We start from the raw sequence: 18,780 nt of genomic DNA, 5'->3' as shown, positions 1-18,780 counted from the left end.
TAGTACTAGGGAAGTATATTTTTTTAATCTTAGACTGTATAATCTTCTGTGCTCTATTTGCTATTCATCTTTGACTTATAGGGCTCATAGAGTAAGATTTTTTTTTCTATGTTAATCATAGTTTTATGCTGTAGTATCTCGAAATAACTTTTGTTTGTCTCATCATATTCCTTTTGCAAATTAGTGTTTTCTTTTTACATATCAAGCTTTAAATTATCCAGTTTCAATTGCAAATCTTCAAGTTGTTTATCCCAATGTTTTTTTCTTATTTATGAGACAAGCTAGGATTCTGCCATATAAATAAGACTTCAATGCATCCCACACAGATATTTATGAAGTATCAGCAGTATGGATTATTTTCAAAAAAGTTTGAATTTCCTTAGAGTAAAATTTCTTGAAGTCTTTTAAATTTGTTATATAAGCTGGGATTATTGTAACATTTACACATTGTTTGGGATTCAGTATTAAATCATATGTGGTTGCATTATGATGAGATGGGGGGCATGCAACTACCTTGCCCTCAAGTTTGGAAGAAATGTTTCTAGAAATATATACCCTATCTATTCTTGAATAAGTACTATGGTGATGAGAATAATATGTAAAAAAGTGTGAGTTAGGGTCAACAAAATTATTAACATTCATAATATTAATAGTATTAATAAAGCCTGGGATTCACAAACAAAATGTTCCATGCAGGAACAGTGTAGCCACTGCTGCATGGAAAATGGCAGTCTTGCGATCCATGCAGGTGCCATTTTGATGTGCACAAGTGCTCTAACACTGTTCCCACACAGAAACCCATGCAGGATGCTAATCACCTCATATGCTGTTGAAAACCATCCAAATTAGGTGAATTAGTGATTCACCAACCTGCCAGGTCTCTGTGCAGGAACAGTGTTAGTTGCAGAAATGTATTCAGTTGCTAACCGAATACATTTCTGCAAAAAACACAATGGGGGCATGTCAGTTCTCGATAAAGCATGTATTAGAGTGGTTATGCATGCCAATGGCCAAATATATGGCCATTGGCATGCAAAACTGCTCCCTATGAATAAAAATTAAACTTTTATTTTTGTTGGCCAATCTCAGCTATTGAATGTGTGGGAAGTGGCACACAAATGGGAGAGGGAAGAAAATAAAAAAGGGGGAAAACATAATTACTACAGAAATATGCATTCTGCCATTATAGTCAATGGCATGCAGAAAGTAAACAATGGCAGGGAACAGTGGTTGCTAAAGGGGAAGGCTTGTGTGTAGTGCAGTAACTAGGGATTAAGACAGTGGGGTATGTTAATGAGGGGACTTATACTGAATCACAAATTTCTTCTAAGTGTCACACTGCATCTAATCAAGTAGGTACTGTAACACCACCGGGTAGACAGGAGGAGCAACTGACATAAAAAGGGGGTGTGTCATGCTTGCTGTAAGCACATTGGAGCTCTGTTGGCCAGGTATGTGCTTAGTTAAGCACAGCTAAGCGAGGGGTGTGTCTGAGGCTGTATAGTCTTATTCCTTGAACTGAGGAGTATGTTCATGGCAGGGGGTCCCATTTCTTACAATTTACCCTAGCTAAATGGGTCTGGGAGGCAAGCCGGGGATTAAACAGGAAGAACATAGGAAAATTATAAGGAAATAGCAGAACAAGGAAAATGCAGTACAAACAGCAATATGGGATACTGCAACACACAATGGGCCATTGAAAGCACTCATTAATACAGCTGGCAGGTGGCTGAATAGGTGAAAATGGGAGGATATGTAAAAGAATTAAAGGGCAGCAGCACAATAAAGGAGAAATAAAGTAGAAATCACTAATATGGGACTCTTGCAACTTACAATTGGCAGCAAAGCACATAATAATACAGCTGGCAAGTGGCTGCATAGCTGAAAGTGGGAGGCGATGTAAGTAAAAAAATAATTAAAAAAGGCAACAGCAGAATAAAGGCAATCATGCACAAATTACCACTAATGCCTCTAACACTCACAGTGGCCAAATCAAAGCCATGAGTTATATAGGTGGCAGCTGGAATGTATCATAGTCAGCCAATCCTACAGGCAGCAACTGCAGCATCATAGTATAAAGTATGGAAACACCTTACAGTCTGTTTTTTCCCACAAACTCTGCACCATTGGTGTATACATGCAGGAGAATTTTAACTAGAAAAATGTTAAGGGCTGTCATTGCTTTGATCCATCAGTATGTCCTAGAGGCTGAGGGTGGAGAGGAGGATAATGTTGACAACTGCCACAGACCAAGGAAGAGGAGAAGAGTGTTCAGACCCAGGGCAACCTACCAGGGGCTACATGATCTGGAGATAGTAGAGCGCTACAGAGTGGACAGAGACATACTTCAGCAACTCATGAGCTGTGCTGATCTCAACTCAGAGCTAGAACCAACAGAGGGAAACCCATCCCAGTGGATACCAAGGTATGTGTAGCCTTAAGAATTCTAGCTACAGGTACATTCCAAAGACCTACTGGGGACATCATAGGGGTCTCACAGGCATCTGCATCCAGGGTACTCTACCAGTTCCTGGATGTCATGCTACCCACATGCCAGTGAGCACATTTACTTCCTCAACACCTGTGAGGAGAGGACCAGCAATATGCAACTCTTCCACGCTGTAGCAGAATACACATAGGTACTGGGTGCCATAGACTGCACTCACATCCACATCAAAGCACCACCTGATGAACAGGGTAGAGTCTACATAAACCACAAGAGATTCCCCTTCATCAACTGCCAGGTCATGTGCAATGTCCAGGGCATTATCATGAATGTGTGTGCTGGCAGCCTTGGAAGCAATCATGACTCCCATATCTGGCATTTGTCACAGCTCTACCAGGCATTTTCCAGTGGGGGCATCCTGTATGGCCATCTGGTGGATGATGCTGGCTATGCACTGGAGCCGTGGATGATGACACCCATCAGAAATGCACACACATTCACACAAGAACGCCATAATGAGACACATGCACAAACCAGGATCATTATAGAACGTGTGTTTGGGGTGTTCAAGTCACAGTTACACTGCCTTGACATATCTGGTGGAGCCTTGCAGTACTCTTCAGCCACATGTGCACACATGTTCATAGTATTTGCCATGCTATACAATATAATCCTGCGGAAGCAGCTGCAGCAGAAACAGCATGGGCAAGGGCCATACAGCCCACCACCATTGCCAGGGTCTCCACAGGCACAGAGGGACTCACAGGAGGAGGCCCCTGAGCCTGCACCCATAGGCAGACGGAGGCATGCCCAGTATGCTCAGGCCTTGGCAAAGAGGCAACGCATAGCCACACACTGACACTGGTGGGACTGACACCTCTCTGTGACTCACACACACAGTAAAATGGATGATACACACATCACATTACCTGTAATTTACCACGGATAGGTAGTATACTGTGTGCATCCAACATAGGCAGCCCTCAAGCACTGCATTCATAACTGCCAAAAGCACAAGGTAAGTCAGTCTTGTTAACAATAAATTAATGGAATAGTATGTTCTGCTAGAATATCTATGGTAATGCTGCATGCATGCCATGGAATGGGGTGGCCTACAGGGATAACAGCACACAACAAACAGTTATGTGGGTCACCAGGAAATATCTGGCCAAAACTGGCCTGCACACACTATGCATTAGTACCCAAGGTGGCAAATCCCACTGCAGTATAGGTGTGGGAACAACTTAGTGGGGGGTTATAAGCATGGATGTCAGGGTGCTGGTCCCATAACCACACCTCACACCCACACATTAAGTCAGCTGTAGAAAACCATAGAGAAATGTCTGGTAAAGGCACACAAGTGGTGGCAATGTTGAATTAACCCCCTACAGACTCACATAGTGATAGCACAGCAGGACCCACAGTTGCAGTAAGGCTATGAAGTGTAAGAAGTCTGAAACTCAAATGTATGCCATTACAATCTGACCTGGGCTCTTTACTGATATGCTTCCAGTCCCCAAAACAGGGCACAGTTGTATGGGAAATGTAACCAAAATGTAAAGCAAATATCAGCACAGTCTGTTCAAATGTGTACAGTGGATATGTGTTCCCCACATATACACACACAAATGCAGTAACATATATGTTTGCATGGAAATAGCAGCATAGCACACATTGGCAGTGCTGTACCAATGCACATGAAAACATGTTGCCTGTCTACAATATGTAGGGATCAATGAGCTATGTGTATGTGTAGTTACTACTGTCTGGATCTGGCCAGCATGTTCTCCTGGCAGTCATCTTGTATTGCCCTAGGTACAGTGCTGACTTTGACAGGGCCATGTGCAGATAACTACAGTGCTAACTGTTATGGATATCAGTGGCATCCACTGCTCTGCCACTGACATACCTGGAAGTCACAGTGCTATGTGGAATATGCTACACATATTACTGACATCTTGAAGGATGTGCAGCAGAGGTGCCAAGGCTTTTGTGAATATAAGTGCTGTGTGGTGCTATTGCCAGTGGTCATTCTGAATAATCCTTTTTCTCATGTTTGCTTTTACAAATAATGGACATGGCTGCATGGTTTAATGCAGTCTGTACCCACACCCATAACTCCCAACCTCTGACAGCAAGATGTCTGGACGAGGGCAGAAAGAAAATTGGAACAAAGGCACAATGATAGTCATGTGTTGTAAATATTGCCCTTACTTACTAAGAAAGTTGGTAGGGTGAGGGGTTTGCAGTAGTGGGAATGGTCTGAAGGTTATGTATTCTGAAACAGTATTGTCTGTATTATTTTCTAACATCCATTTCAATTATAAGTAACTAACTTGCCATAAAAACACATGTGTACGTAGAAAGGATGAAACCTCTAGCCAAACACCTGGACAACCTGCAAAAAATGTACAAGTCAGAGATATGCACACACAAGGATATGACGTCTCAGGTTAAAAATATACCACACAAGCAGGAGATCCCCAGCCAGTATATCACCAGGTTGCTGGACTGTTTAGACAACTGTGTGTCATTACTACACTGCCTGTACCCACACCTCACAAATGGCACTGTTGGGCAAGAATTTACATAGCTGCCCTCATAATATCGGTCTATGCATCATACAACTAGTATTCTTCTGGTAAAGCACTGTGATGATTTGAGGATGTCTGGAACTAGGTAATGACACAATACATTGCAGTTACAGACTACAGATATTTCAGAAAATGTCTGCTGAATAAAACAATTATCCTGAGGAAACTCCTGTGTACTCCTGAGAGGTATGGCTATAGCACACAAACATCTGGACTTGAGTACACCTATCTCTGGAATGGAGTTCCACTCTAAGTATAGAAGGTCATACTGGGCATGCTCCAACACTTAGAGAATGACAGGACATGTTGGAACCCACATTGGAATATATGACAGGATTGTGTATATATGTCTATGCATACAGGCAGCTATGTACACCTCAACTGTCCCCCTACACACATCAGACAGGATTACCCTCAGCTAGCTGTAGATGGCCCATATGTGGTATATCTGCATCTGTTGCATCAGATACACACATACATATGGGCAACAGATAACATATGCCAAGCATACACACACACATAGATGTGGGGAACTGAGATACAGACAGTGATACAGAGAGAGAGAGAGAGAGACACAGGAGGACATAGACACAGTGAGTCACACACACTGATACCCTGAATGGCATACAGTGATGTCCTGATGTAGACAGTGGCATCCCAGTTGTAAACAGTTGCACATGCCAGCATAAAAGTTGAACCCCACTGTGTAACAGTACTGAGGATGAGTTTATCTGCCTGTGTGTGTGTGTGTGTGTGTGTGTGTGTGTGTGTGTGTGTGTGTGTGTGTGTGTGTGTGTGTGTGTGTGTGTGTGTGTGTCTGTAGGTCCAAGTATTAGGAGAGTCTTCCCACTCAGTACACTTCACATTGCCCTATTTCACAGGACCTGCTGTTGTCCTTCACCTTAGAGGTACCATTGGACACTGATCATTCCTATAATCTCTGTAGCTTATGCAATAACTGCGTAACACTATAGTACAAATAACTAGACAGGTAGGGGTTCTAATCTCAATACTGACAAATGTGTGTGTGTGTGTGTGTGTGTGTGTGTGTGTGTGTGTGTGTGTGTGTGTGTGTGTGTGTGTGTGTGTGACAGTTGTGTATGTGAGAGTGAGGGTGTGTGTATGTTTTTTGTAGATGAAATAGTTTTAGGCCATTCCACCCACAACACTTTCCAGTTTGTCAGTCCTGCTTATGTCATTCCCTTTATTGTTACCTTTGGCCAGTTGTTAGCCCATTAAGCTCTGTAGCATGTGAGATAACTACATAATACTGTAGTGCAAATCCCTCAGGGTTCTAATCTCAAATTTGTCAAATGAGTGTGTTTGCAAGAAGAAGTATTTTGAAAAGTGTCACACCCACTGGCCTACTTTATCAAGCCTCCTGATGTCACTCCCCTTATCAGCACCTTTGGCCAGTTGTCAGCCTGGCAAGCTCTGTAGCATGTGTGATAATTGTGTAACACACTAGCACAAAGAACTAGACAGGCAGGGGTTCTACTCTCAGGTAGTGTAAATGTGAATGTGGGCTATATATGTGTATGTGTGTATGTATGTGTGTATGTTTGTAGGAAGACATATTTTGATAAGTTACCCACCCACCAGCCTACTTTATCAGTTATGTTGATGTCACACCCCTTACAGGTACATAGGTGTGTACTAGGCTAATGGCCCTGGGGCTGTTACACGCCTAGCCCACAGATGTGCCCTGCCATTGTGCCACCTGACATTAGTTCCCAGTGTCCCCCTCAAGTAGACCCACCGGAGTGATCCCTGTGGTGAGCTTTCTATTACCCATCCACTCATCAAGCTCTCTCTGCAACAGGGTCATCAAGGTGCTTTGCTTGACATGTATGGGAAGTCTATTCCAGGGCATTTGCAGTCTCTGGGTGAGGAACCTGTCCTCCCAGCATGTTGTGTTGATTGTAGTAATGAGGTTGAGGTTCCTGCAGTGTATGGTGCAGAAAGCTTGGGATGTGTTTAGATGATTAATTAATTAATTAAATAATTTAGATGTTTAATTTTCTTGGGTGGCGAAAGTCAGGCTTGTATGGGCCCTAGGGCCGATAGCCTAGTACCTACCTATGAACCTATGAACCTATGTAGCATTTGTAAAAGAGCTGGGTCAGACATGGCTTTAAGAAAACCAAATGCTTCGCAAGTTAGTATGCTCGGCCGAACCATTAGCTCATAAAACACCAGAGGCCAGCATGTGCAGCTTGTAATTTCTTTTATTAAGAAAATGGATGTCGATAAGGCATATAATGCCACAAAATATATCAAATCAAACCGTTTTCGGCTATACAGCCTTCATCAGTGATAAAGCATTATACATTCACAAAATCTCATTAATATTTATAGATACCACCAACCAATGAGAATATGGTATAGTCCAACCCTAAGGCCGGTTTCTCTTAGTAATGTATATCATTCTATGAAAACAAAAGGTATCATCACCATCTAAATAATACAACCAAAAATAATTAAATATATGTTGTAGCCATAAGACAAATAGATAATAAACATGATAAATAATAGCATACACAATGAACTACACAAAATGAATCCCTATCAATAGTGTACTGACTAGTAAACATATTAGGTATACACATAGTTTACTGTTTATACATTCTGTTATAGAAGAGAATGAAAAACATTTGCCCACTTGTACAGGCAAGTATTGTTATAAATATTCAAAAAATGACATATGATTAAGTGTCAAACATGATGGCATGGATAGATGATATAATCATCCACCTACTAATCGCAAAAGCAATGGCTTGCCGATATATAGCCTAAATCTTACTCAGATCCATGATTTGAAAAAATTGCATATTCTACAATAATATATACCATGAACATAATCTTAAGTTTATGTAATCCAATGGTTAATAAACCAATAGAATTTATCTCATAATAATGAGAAACCATAGACATGTTCATGTCTTTCCCAGTACTGACACCTATACTATGTTTTGAACAATCACATCATATGTATCAGATAATCTATGAATTTATAAGTGATCATTCAGGCCGGGGGGGAATAAAGCCCCAAGGTGAATAATCCAATATTTTTCTTTGTGGTTCAATATACTGTGCCACCCTTGTTGGTTGCTCCTGTCTCCCGTTATTTTATCTATGATCATAAACATAAATTTGGCATTGTGATGTTTAAGTGTGTGTCTGTACAAAGCATTGGTTTCCTTCTTATTTTTGATGTCACTTTTGTGTTCACCCATCCTAACCCTGAGTGATCATGATGTTTGTCCGACATAAAATGCTGAGCATTGACACGTTGCCAAATAAATAATCCAGGTACTGCTGCAATTAACAAAAACTCTAAGATCATAGACCCTGCTTGTATTTGCACTGGTAAACTGTTTTAATTTACTTACTTGATTACATGATGTACAGTGACCACATGGAAAAGTTCCCACAAGTTCATCTCCAGACATTGTCAACTGTTTGTAAATGGCGCCTCCACTTTCCTTATGCTTATAGTGTGAAAACAAGGCTCCTAAGGTTTTGCCCCATCTATAAGAAAATTGACATTTCGGGCCCAAAATATTTCTTAACTGGTCATTTGCTAGTAATATATTCCAGTTGGAATCAAGAATGTTTCTAATCACATTATGGTTTCTACCAAATGTGGTGACAAACCTTAATGGAGACTCTTCACCTAACGGTTGACATTTTTTATACTCCAATAGCTTATTTCTGTCTTGGTTGTCAGACCACATACTGGCTGATATTATATCTGATTGGTGATAACCTCTATCTAGAAATCTACTTTGAAGATCCTGTTTCACTATCCCAAAGTCTGTCTGGGATGAACAAATACATTTAATCCTCAAAAATTGAGACTTTGGTATGTTGCGGATGGTGTGGCGTGGATGCATACTTGATGCATGGAGTAAGGTGTTGTATTGTGGATATTTCCTGTATGTTTTAGTACTCAAAGTATGGTCACTATTCCTATATACCGTAACATCCAGAAAATCAATGGTGTTAAGATCATATGTGATTGTAAATACTATTCCCCAAATGTTACTATTCAAATATTCCACAAACTCCTGCAAGTATGCAGAATCCGCACGCCACACCATCCAACAATCATCGAGGTATCTGCGCCAGATATCCATTTCAACCATGTATATATTGTGCAGTGGGTTGTATATCATGCACTCTTCCAGGTACGCCATAAATAGATCTGCATATATGGGGGCAAAAGATGCCCCCATGGCAGTACCTTGAAGTTGCCAATAACACTCCCCTTGAAAGTAGAAAACATTCTTGTTGAGCACATGTTCAGCCATACAAATAAGCAAAGTATTGAGTCCTGGTGGATATAGATTGGAATGTTCTAACCAGTATTGTAACGCCTGTAATCCTGCCCAGTGGGGTATACTCGTATATAAAGACTTCACATCTAAGGTACACATCAGCCAATGAGGTTCTAATTGTATGTCGTGTATAATTTGAAGGAACTGTGTGGTATCCTGTAACCTGGCCCTGACCTTTGTAAGTAGTGGCTTAAGATGTTGCGTCAAAAACATAGATAATGGTTCTGTGAGAGAGCCTATGCCTGATACAATTGGTCTTCCAGGTGGCTTTGAAATTGATTTGTGAATCTTGGGAAGCAGATACAGGATTTGTTTCTGGGGGTCCATCACCGTGAGGTGTTGAACTGTATTGGGAGTAATGATACCTTCTTCCTCCGCCAAATTCAAAAATGTATCTATTTCTTTTTTGAAATTGGGAGTAGGATCAATAGACATATGTATATAACATTTGGTATCTGATAACTGTTCTAAACCTTCATTTAAATAATAGCTCATATTTATAACCACAACCGCCTCTCCCTTATCTGCTGGTAGTATAGCTATGTTACAATTATTCCTCAGTTCTTCTAAAGCCATTTTCTCCGATGCAGAGATATTTTCACCCATAATTTGTGACTCAAAGTGTGGAAAGTGCAAATCCCTGAGTACTGATTGTTGAAAAATAGAGACGTGTTTGTTCATGGGGGGTTGGAATTGTGATTTGCGGAATTTAAAATCATTAGATCTTTGAGAGGTTTGTACAGTTTGATCTGAAAAGAATAACTTGAGATTAAGGTTACGACAAAAACTGATGACATCAGACACAATGTTATATTCATTACAAAAAAAGCTTGGTACAAAACCAAGACCTTTATTAAGCAACTTTTCTTGTTCAGTAGTTAAAATAACATCTGACAGATTTAACACATTTTTATATTCCTGATCAGTTATCTTAGTAATGTTAACTGCTGAATGGAATATGGCATTACAACAAGCATCTATGATGTTTGTCAAAATTCTTTCTTCTTATTATGAATGAATGATAGATATAAACCTATCAGAAGTTAAATCTGTTTGTGAGGAATGCAAAAAATATGAGTCACTCTCTACATATGAAGGTTTAATAAATGAGCTGTCCAGGGATTTGGCCAACTTTGAGAAACAAACAAAAGATAGGAAAATTAAAAAGTTTAACAGGGACATTGCAGACTACCAAAGGGGGCGTCCTTTTGAACTTCATAGATCTGTTCGATTTATGGACACAAGTACGGGCACAACAAGGGGCAAAACCAGAAAGAGACCTAGGTCCAGTCTCAAAAACAAGGACAAGTGTTTGACAAGTACATCGGGGGATGAATCCTCCTACACAGATAGTGAAAGTGCTCAGCCCCAGAAGTCACCAATGCGCAAAATGTCTAACTCAGTACACCCTTTAGAAGTGGAAAAGGGCAGCAGGGTGGCCACAAACATAAACATGGGAACATAACAATACTTGCCTGTACAAGTGGGCAAATGTTTTTCATTCTGTTCTATAACAGAATGTATAAACAGTAAACTATGTGTATACCTAATATGTTTACTAGTCAGTACACTATTGATAGGGATTCATTTTGTGTAGTTCATTGTGTATGCTATTATTTATCATGTTTATTATCTATTTGTCTTATGGCTACAACATATATTTAATTATTTTTGGTTGTATTATTTAGATGGTGATGATACCTTTTGTTTTCATAGAATGATATACATTACTAAGAAAAAACGGCCTTAGGGTTGGACTATATCATATTCTCATTGGCTGGTGGTATCTATAAATATTAATGAGATTTTGCGGCTGTATAATGCTTTATCACTGATGAAGGCTGTATAGCCGAAACCGGTTTGATTTGATATATTTTGTGGCATTATATGCCTTATCGACATCCATTTTCTTAATAAAAGAAATTACAAGCTGCACATGCTGGCCTCTGGTGTTTTATCAGACATGGCTTTGCAAGTCAAGCAGAGATCGCCTCTAAAGAGATGATATAAGACAGAGAATAGCTGGAGTCTTTTGAGTTTGTCTGTGTAGGACATGTGTTGAATGCCTAGGATCCTCATTGTGAGGTATTTTTGTGGCCTCTCCAGTTGTTGCAAGTGTCTACTATGGTACCTGTCAAATGGGCCATTATACTTTATGATTGGTCTAATAAGGGAAGAGTACACAGAGACGATGACATCTTTCTTCTTGGATGCAAAACTCTTGGTAATGACATGTGCCACATAGAAGGATTTCCTGACCACAGTGGCAATGTGGTGGTTAAAGGAGAGGTTGCTGTCAACCTGTGTCCCCAGATCTCTAATAACGCCTTCAGTGTTCAGTGAACTCCCATCGATGTGATACTTAGTGGAACTGAGATTTTACCAAAGGGGCTGATGATGCATTTTGTGGTGTTAAGCTTCAGCCCATGGTTTCCACACCAGTCAGTGGTCTCAGTGAGGCCTTTTTGTAGGATGTGTGCATCACTTGATGTGTTAATGATGGCTCCCAGCTTGCAGTTGTCAGTGAACTTGGTCAGCTAGAGTTCCTTTGTGTTGACCTGGACACCAGAGAAGTAGATGCTGAACAGGAGAGTACCCAGGACTGATCCCTGTGGGACTCCACTCATGACTGGCTGGCAGTCTAACTTGGAGCATGCTACTTTCATACTGTGTGTTCTATCTGTGAGCCGATTTGCAAACCTCCTAGTGATATAGGGGATGATGCCAAGTTTGGTGTATTCATCCCTAATTCCTGACTGAGGAATGGTATCAGGAGCCTTGGCCAGATTGATGTAGGCTGTATGCAGTGTCTTACAGTCATACACAGCCATGGTGACTGATTCAAAGAAGACAAACAGGTTGAGTAGGCATGATCTCCCTTTCACAAACCAAACTGTGTGGGGGTCCAGAGTTAGGAGATTACCTATATGTTTGTTGATTGGGTTCCTGATGATGTGCACCATAGCACATAAGGCTAATGGACTGATAATTCCCAGGGTCTGTAGTTGCCACACCTTTATGGAGAAGGATGATTGTAGCAGTGTGCCATTTGGGAAGGACAAATCCTGAGGTGAGGCTGTGACTGAACAGAACACACAGATGTGATGCCAGGTTTCTCTGTAGTTCATATAGAACACAGCCTGGGATTATTTTGGGGTCCCATGGAAGCGGTAGTCTTGCCTGTGGACAATGCAGGTGTAACCTGAGTGGAGTACTCCAGGGTACCTGGCATTCCTCTGCCATTCTGACTTTTCCCCTAGGAGGGGAGAGAGAGGTAAAGCTGGCACTGAATGTGTTGGCAAAAATGTTGGCAATATCTGTTGGCAGAGTATAGTAGGTAGCATTGTGCTGTACCTCAGAGCACATCTGGGTATTGGTGTGGAAATTCTTGATAAAACTATCACAGGATTTGCAATTTTTGTCAGTGTCTGCTGCAATTCTGCCATCATAGGTAGCTTTAGATGATTCAATGAAGGATCTCACGTTGTTGGGGAGGCTAATAAGTGTGCTTTACCACTCTTGGGACTCCACGTTTTTCTGCAACAGTTTCTTCCTTCTGTTGTACAGGTTATTAATGGCAGTGGACCACCAGATTGGCCTCCAGTGTTTGGAAGTGAGTGTCATGGTTCTGTTTGGTATGGCTAGTTCCATGTATTGATGTACATCTTTGTACAGTGCATTTGTGTATGATTTGGCAGTCATGCATGTATTTTCTATTGCATGGGTGCTGTGAAGTTAGCCACCTCTGTTCCTAAGAGTCCAAAGTCAGCTTTGGAGAAGCTGTTCAAGTGGGTTACCTTTACAGGGGGTGTGGGTGAGATGTGGATTTCCATGGTGATTACTCTATGTTGGATCTGACCAGATAGCGATTGACTACTATTGTCAAGCAATGGTCCTATATGTTAATAATCAACACAGGTCAATGATGCTGATTCCTCTACTGGGTGTCAGAATGAGCTGGTCCAGGCCATTGGAACTGATGTGTTAAAGGAAGCATTGTGCCAGTGTATTGGTGCATGAGTATTTATCCCACTTGATGGTGGGGTAGTTGAACTCTCCTAGTATGTGAGTGTTGGGTTGGACCTTAATAGATTCCAGGGTATTAAGGAATGTGGTTTGAGAGTCTAGGGACATGGATGTGAACCTATAGCAGCCTATGACCTGGATTGCACTATTACCCAATGTCAGTTGTACCTGACGTACCTTAGATGATTTATACTGGGACACTACTCTGGTTGTATGCATACCCATTATCGATATGGAGACACCACTGTCTTTGGAGCTGTGGCCCATGTTTTGGGGCTGACAGGTGTGGAATGAGTTGTAGGCTGGTTGCGCAGGGGTGCTATATGCTGCTGTAAAACAGGTCTCCCTTACAGCACAAATGTCAATGTTCACCATTTTGAGGAGTGTTGCGAGTGGCTGCATCTCAAGATGTAAATGTCTAGTGTTGAGCAACATGACCCTCAGATTGCATAAATGTTGAGCTGTTATGGTGGTAATTTGATTTAGAACACTGCAGAAAAAGCCACAATAGGGGTGGCAAGACACTTAGTCAGTAGCACATCTGTGGCAAGCCATCACAGTCTGTCAGTCTTACCATCTCAAGCAGACAGATACTGGATTACATGAGAGTGACACCAGACACATAAGCCAATTTTTGAAGTCAATCATTTGTTGTTTGTACTGTGATATAATTCAGGGTGACAGTAGTATACTGCTCAGGGTTACTGCCAATACTGCCTGGCCCACATAATCTGAGAGCTCTACCATGTCTCTTCTCATATAGTCCAGTGATGTGCATCTCAGGTCATCCACACACACATGGACAATGACACTGTGAAACTTGTAGTTGTTGTGGAGTGACCTGACTGGGTGTGTTATGTGTTGGATTCTGGCACCTGATAGAAAGCTGACTGTTGTCTCCTCCATGTTCAAACTAGTGAGTGGGACATCCGTGTGCCTCACAATTGAGTCACCTATGATTAATGTATCAGGCAAGGTGGTTAGCCTTTGGGGCTTAGGTTGACAGACAAACTGTGTAGGTGAGATATGTGGCCTGTGGCTTGTGCTGTGTTATGGTGGTCAAGTGGGTGTCTGAGTTTGTGGTCTCCACTGTTTGGGGAAATGTCTATTGAGTGCCACTGTGAAGGTGGGTGTGTGGTTATTGTTTATATGCCAGAGCTGTGATAGTGTGTGTTCTGGAGGGGTATGTGTTCCATGTGGTGTGTTGCAGGTGTTGACTCTTCTCATTTTGACCAGCTAGTCCAGTCTTTGTTGGAGACTGCATATCTTCCAATTTGGTGATATAGGGCTTTGATTGACAGACAAACTGTGTAGGTGAGATATGTGTCCTGTGGTTTGTGCTGTGTTGTGGTGGTCAAGTGGGTGTCTGAGTTTGTGGTCTCCACTGTTTGAGGAAATGTCTATTGAGTGCCACTGTGAAGGTGGGTGTGTGGTTATTGTTTATATGTCAGAGCTGTGATAGTGTGTGTTCTGGAGGGGTATGTGTTCCATGTGGTGTGTTGCAGGTGTTGACCCTTCTCTTTTTGACCAGCTAGTCCAGTCTTTGTTGGAGACTGCATATCTTCCAATTTGGTGATATAGGGGTATCTCTCACATGTCTGAGTGTTGGGAGTTTAGGGGAGAGGGTTTTCTCTGTACATAAGGCAGTTGCAACAGTGCCTCAGAATGCCCAAGTGCACCAGGTTAATGGGCAAAAGCACAGATAGCTGCACTTTAATCATGCCAGGAGAGGGTTATCATAAATACTAAGTACTGCATCTAATTATGTGAAGAACAACTACTGCTAATAGCTCTCAGGTGTGCTAGAATACTTGCTAAATAAACCTGTTGAAGTGCAAAGCTATTAGGCTGTTTGAAGTGCAGAAAAGAAAGAACTAGCAAGATCTAATGGAAAAACTGAAGGCAGACTTTCTGGCACCTGTAACAGTTTACTGCAGTTATCAGCATCTTTGGTCAGTTGTCAGCCTAATAATCTCTGTAGCATGTGCGATAACTGCGTAACACTGTAGTACAAATAACTAGATAGGCAGTGGTTCTAATCTCAATACTACCAACTGTGTGTGTGTGTGTGAGAATCATATACTATGTGGGTTATACCATTTTGATTTGTGTACCACCCTGTAAATGTCCCATCACCCTACTTTACTAGGCCTGCTGATGTCATTCACCTTAGAAGTACCTTGGTAGTAGAAGAAGTCATGCAAACTTTGTGGCATATCTGATAACTGTGTAACACTATAGAAGAAATAACTGGATAGGTATGGGGTTCTAATCTAACTACTGGCAACTGTGTATGTGTGTGTCATTGGTGATGATCATAGCCTGTTTGGCTGATACCATTTTGATTGGTCTGCCATCCATGCCTGTTCACCACTTCCCAATGGCATTACTTTATATAGCATGGTAACAGCATCTGCCTCACATGCAGCATGTTAAACCATTGTGCAGGCCATACTAGTTCTCTGTACAGATGTCTATGGAATATCCAGATGTTTAGGTACATAAGTTCATAGGTATGTACTAGGCTAATGGCCCTAGTGCCTTTACAAGCCTAGCCCATAGGATTACCCTGGCATCATGCCTCCCGACATTAGTAACCAGTGCCTCTGTTGAGTAGAACCACTGGAGTGATCCCATCCATTCATCAAGATTTCTCTTGAAGAGGGCCAGTGAGGTTCTCTTTTTGACATGTATGGGACGTCTATTCCATAGTATGGGCAGTCTCTGAGTTATGAACATGTGCCTCCAGCATGTTCTGTTGATTGTGGTAATGAGGATGAGGTCTCTGGAGCATGTGGTGCAGAGGGCTTGGGATTTCTTTAGATGTAGCATTTCTAAAAGAGCTGGGTCAGGCATGGCTTTGTAAGTTAAGCAGAGATCACCTCTAAGTAGGCGATATGAGACAGAGAATAGCTGGAGTTTTTTGAGTCTGTCCATAAAAGAAAACTGTTTAAGACCTATGATCCTCTTTGTGAGGTACTTTTGCAGCCTCTCCAGTTGTTGCAGGTGTCTTGTGAGGTACATGCCAAATGGGGCATTGTACTCAATGATTGGTCTAATGAGGGAAGAGTACAGGGAGACAATGACCCCTTTCCTCCTGGATGCAAAACCCTTAGTAATGAGATGTGCCACACAGAAGGACTTTCTGACCACAGTGGCAATGTGGTGGTCAAAAGAGAAGTTGCTGTCAACCTGTGTTCCCAGATCTCTTATAACACCTTCTGTGTTAAGCTGACTACCATCGATGTTATAATTTATGAGAACTGAGTTTTTTTCCAAAGGGGATATTGACACATTTTTTGGCATTGAACTTAAGGCCATGGTTCTGACACCAGTCGTTGGTCTCAGTGAGGCCTTTCTGCAGTATGTCAACATCACATAGGAAGTTAATAATAGCTCCTAACTTGCAATCGTCTGCAAACTTTGTCAACCAGAGTCCCTTTGTGTTGGCCTGGACTTGAAAGAAGTAAATACCAAACAGGAGAGTAACCAGGACCGAACCCTGTGGGACTCCACTCGTGACTGGTCAGCAGTCTGACTTGGATTCAGCTACTTTCACACTGTGGGTTCTATCTGTGAGCCAGTTTGCAACTCACCTAGTGATATACAGGGGTTGATTCCTAGCTTAGTGAGTTTTTCTATGATTCCTGCATGGGGAATGGTATCAAAAGCCTTGGCCAGATTAAGGTAGGCTATATTAACCACCTTGCCTTCATCCACAGCTCTGGTGACTGACTCAAAGAAGTTGACCAGGTTGAGCAGGCATGCTCTACCCTTCACAAAACCAAACTGTGTGGGATCCAGAGTTTGGAGATTCCCTATATCCTTGTCTATTAGGTCCATAATGATGCATTCCGTAGCTTTGCCTATCAGTCTTGTCAGGCTAATGAGGCAATAGTTCCCAGGGGCTGTAGTTGCTCCTGCTTTGTGGAGAAGGATGACTGCAGCAGTGTGCCATTCAGTAGGGGCAAAGCCTGAGGTGAGGCTGTGATTGAACAGGGCATGCAGGTGTGGTGCTAGTTCACTCTGTAGTTCATGTAGTACACAACCAGGGATATTGTTAGGTCCCAAAGAAGCTGTATTCTTGGCCTTAGACAGTGCTGTGTTAACTTGTGCAGCAGTAATACTGTGTGCCTGGAAATCTACTGTTATTGTGATTGGTCCTTGGGGGGGGGGTAAAGTTGGCACTGAATCTATCAGCCAGTATATTGGTAATATCTGTTGACTCGGTATAGGAGATGTCATTGTGCAATAGCTCAGAGCTAATCTGGTTATTGCCATGGAGATTCTTTACATAACAGTAGAACACCTTGTGGTTATCTTTACTATCTGCTGCAATTCTTGTTTTCATAGCTAGCTTTAGAGGATTTGATGAGGGATCGCAACCTTTTGTTGAGGCTGATAAAGGAGTTCTTCCAGTCTTGGGACTTTACCTTATTCCTCTTCAGTTTATTTTTTCTTTTGTAGACTTTGTTTATGGCAGGGGGCCACCAGATTGGCTTCCTTTTTTGGAGGAGAACATTTTGGTTCTATTGGGTGTGGCGAGATCCATGCATTTGTGTATGTGTTCGTACAGTGCATTGGTGTATGATTTGGTGGCCATGCAACTATTCACCGTTTGCATGGGTGCCATGAAGTTAGCCACCTCTGTTTTTAGGAGCCCAAGGTTAGCTTTGGGGACATTTTTCATGATGGTTACCTTTGTAGGGGTGTGGGTGGGATGCGGATTTCCAAGGTGAGTAGTTTGTTGTCGGATCTAACCAAGGAAGAGTTGACTATTGGTGTAGAGCCATGGTCGCCCATGTTAGTAAAGACCAGGTCAAGGATGTTGCTACCTCTAGTTGGTTTTCAAGCGAGCTCATCCAGGGCATTGGAATTAATGAATTCTAGGAAATATAGGGCAAGTGTATTGCTACATGAATAGTTTTCTCAGTTAATGGAGGGGTAGTTGAAGTTGCCCAGTATGAGAGTGTTAGGTTGGACCCTAATATTCTCCAGGGTGCTTGGGAATGTGTAATGTGAGTCTTTGGACATGGTTGGGGACCTGTAGCAGGCTATGACCTGAATTGCTGTCTTACCCAATGTTAGCTGCACCTGAAGTATCCGTGATGTGTTATGTTGGGCTACCAGTCTGGAGGTGTGCGCATCCTTTATGAATATGTAAACACCACTGCCTTTAGAGCTTTGGTCCAAGTTCTTGGACCAAAAGGTGTGGAATGAATTATAGCCTGGTAGTGCAGGGGTGCATTCTGCTTCTTTGAACCAGGTCTCTGTTACAGTACAAATGTCGATGTTCTCCATTTTAAGGGGTGCTTTGAGCTAGTTCATTTTGAGATTTACACTTCTAGCATTGAGCAGCATGACCCTCAGACTG

This window comes from Protopterus annectens, chromosome 7.part0 (genome assembly GCF_019279795.1).
Source record: "Protopterus annectens isolate FY-2018-M chromosome 7.part0, PAN1.0, whole genome shotgun sequence".
NCBI lineage: Eukaryota > Metazoa > Chordata > Ceratodontiformes > Protopteridae > Protopterus > Protopterus annectens.
The sequence above is the reverse complement of the archived record's forward strand: the minus strand, read 5'-3'. Positions refer to the sequence as shown.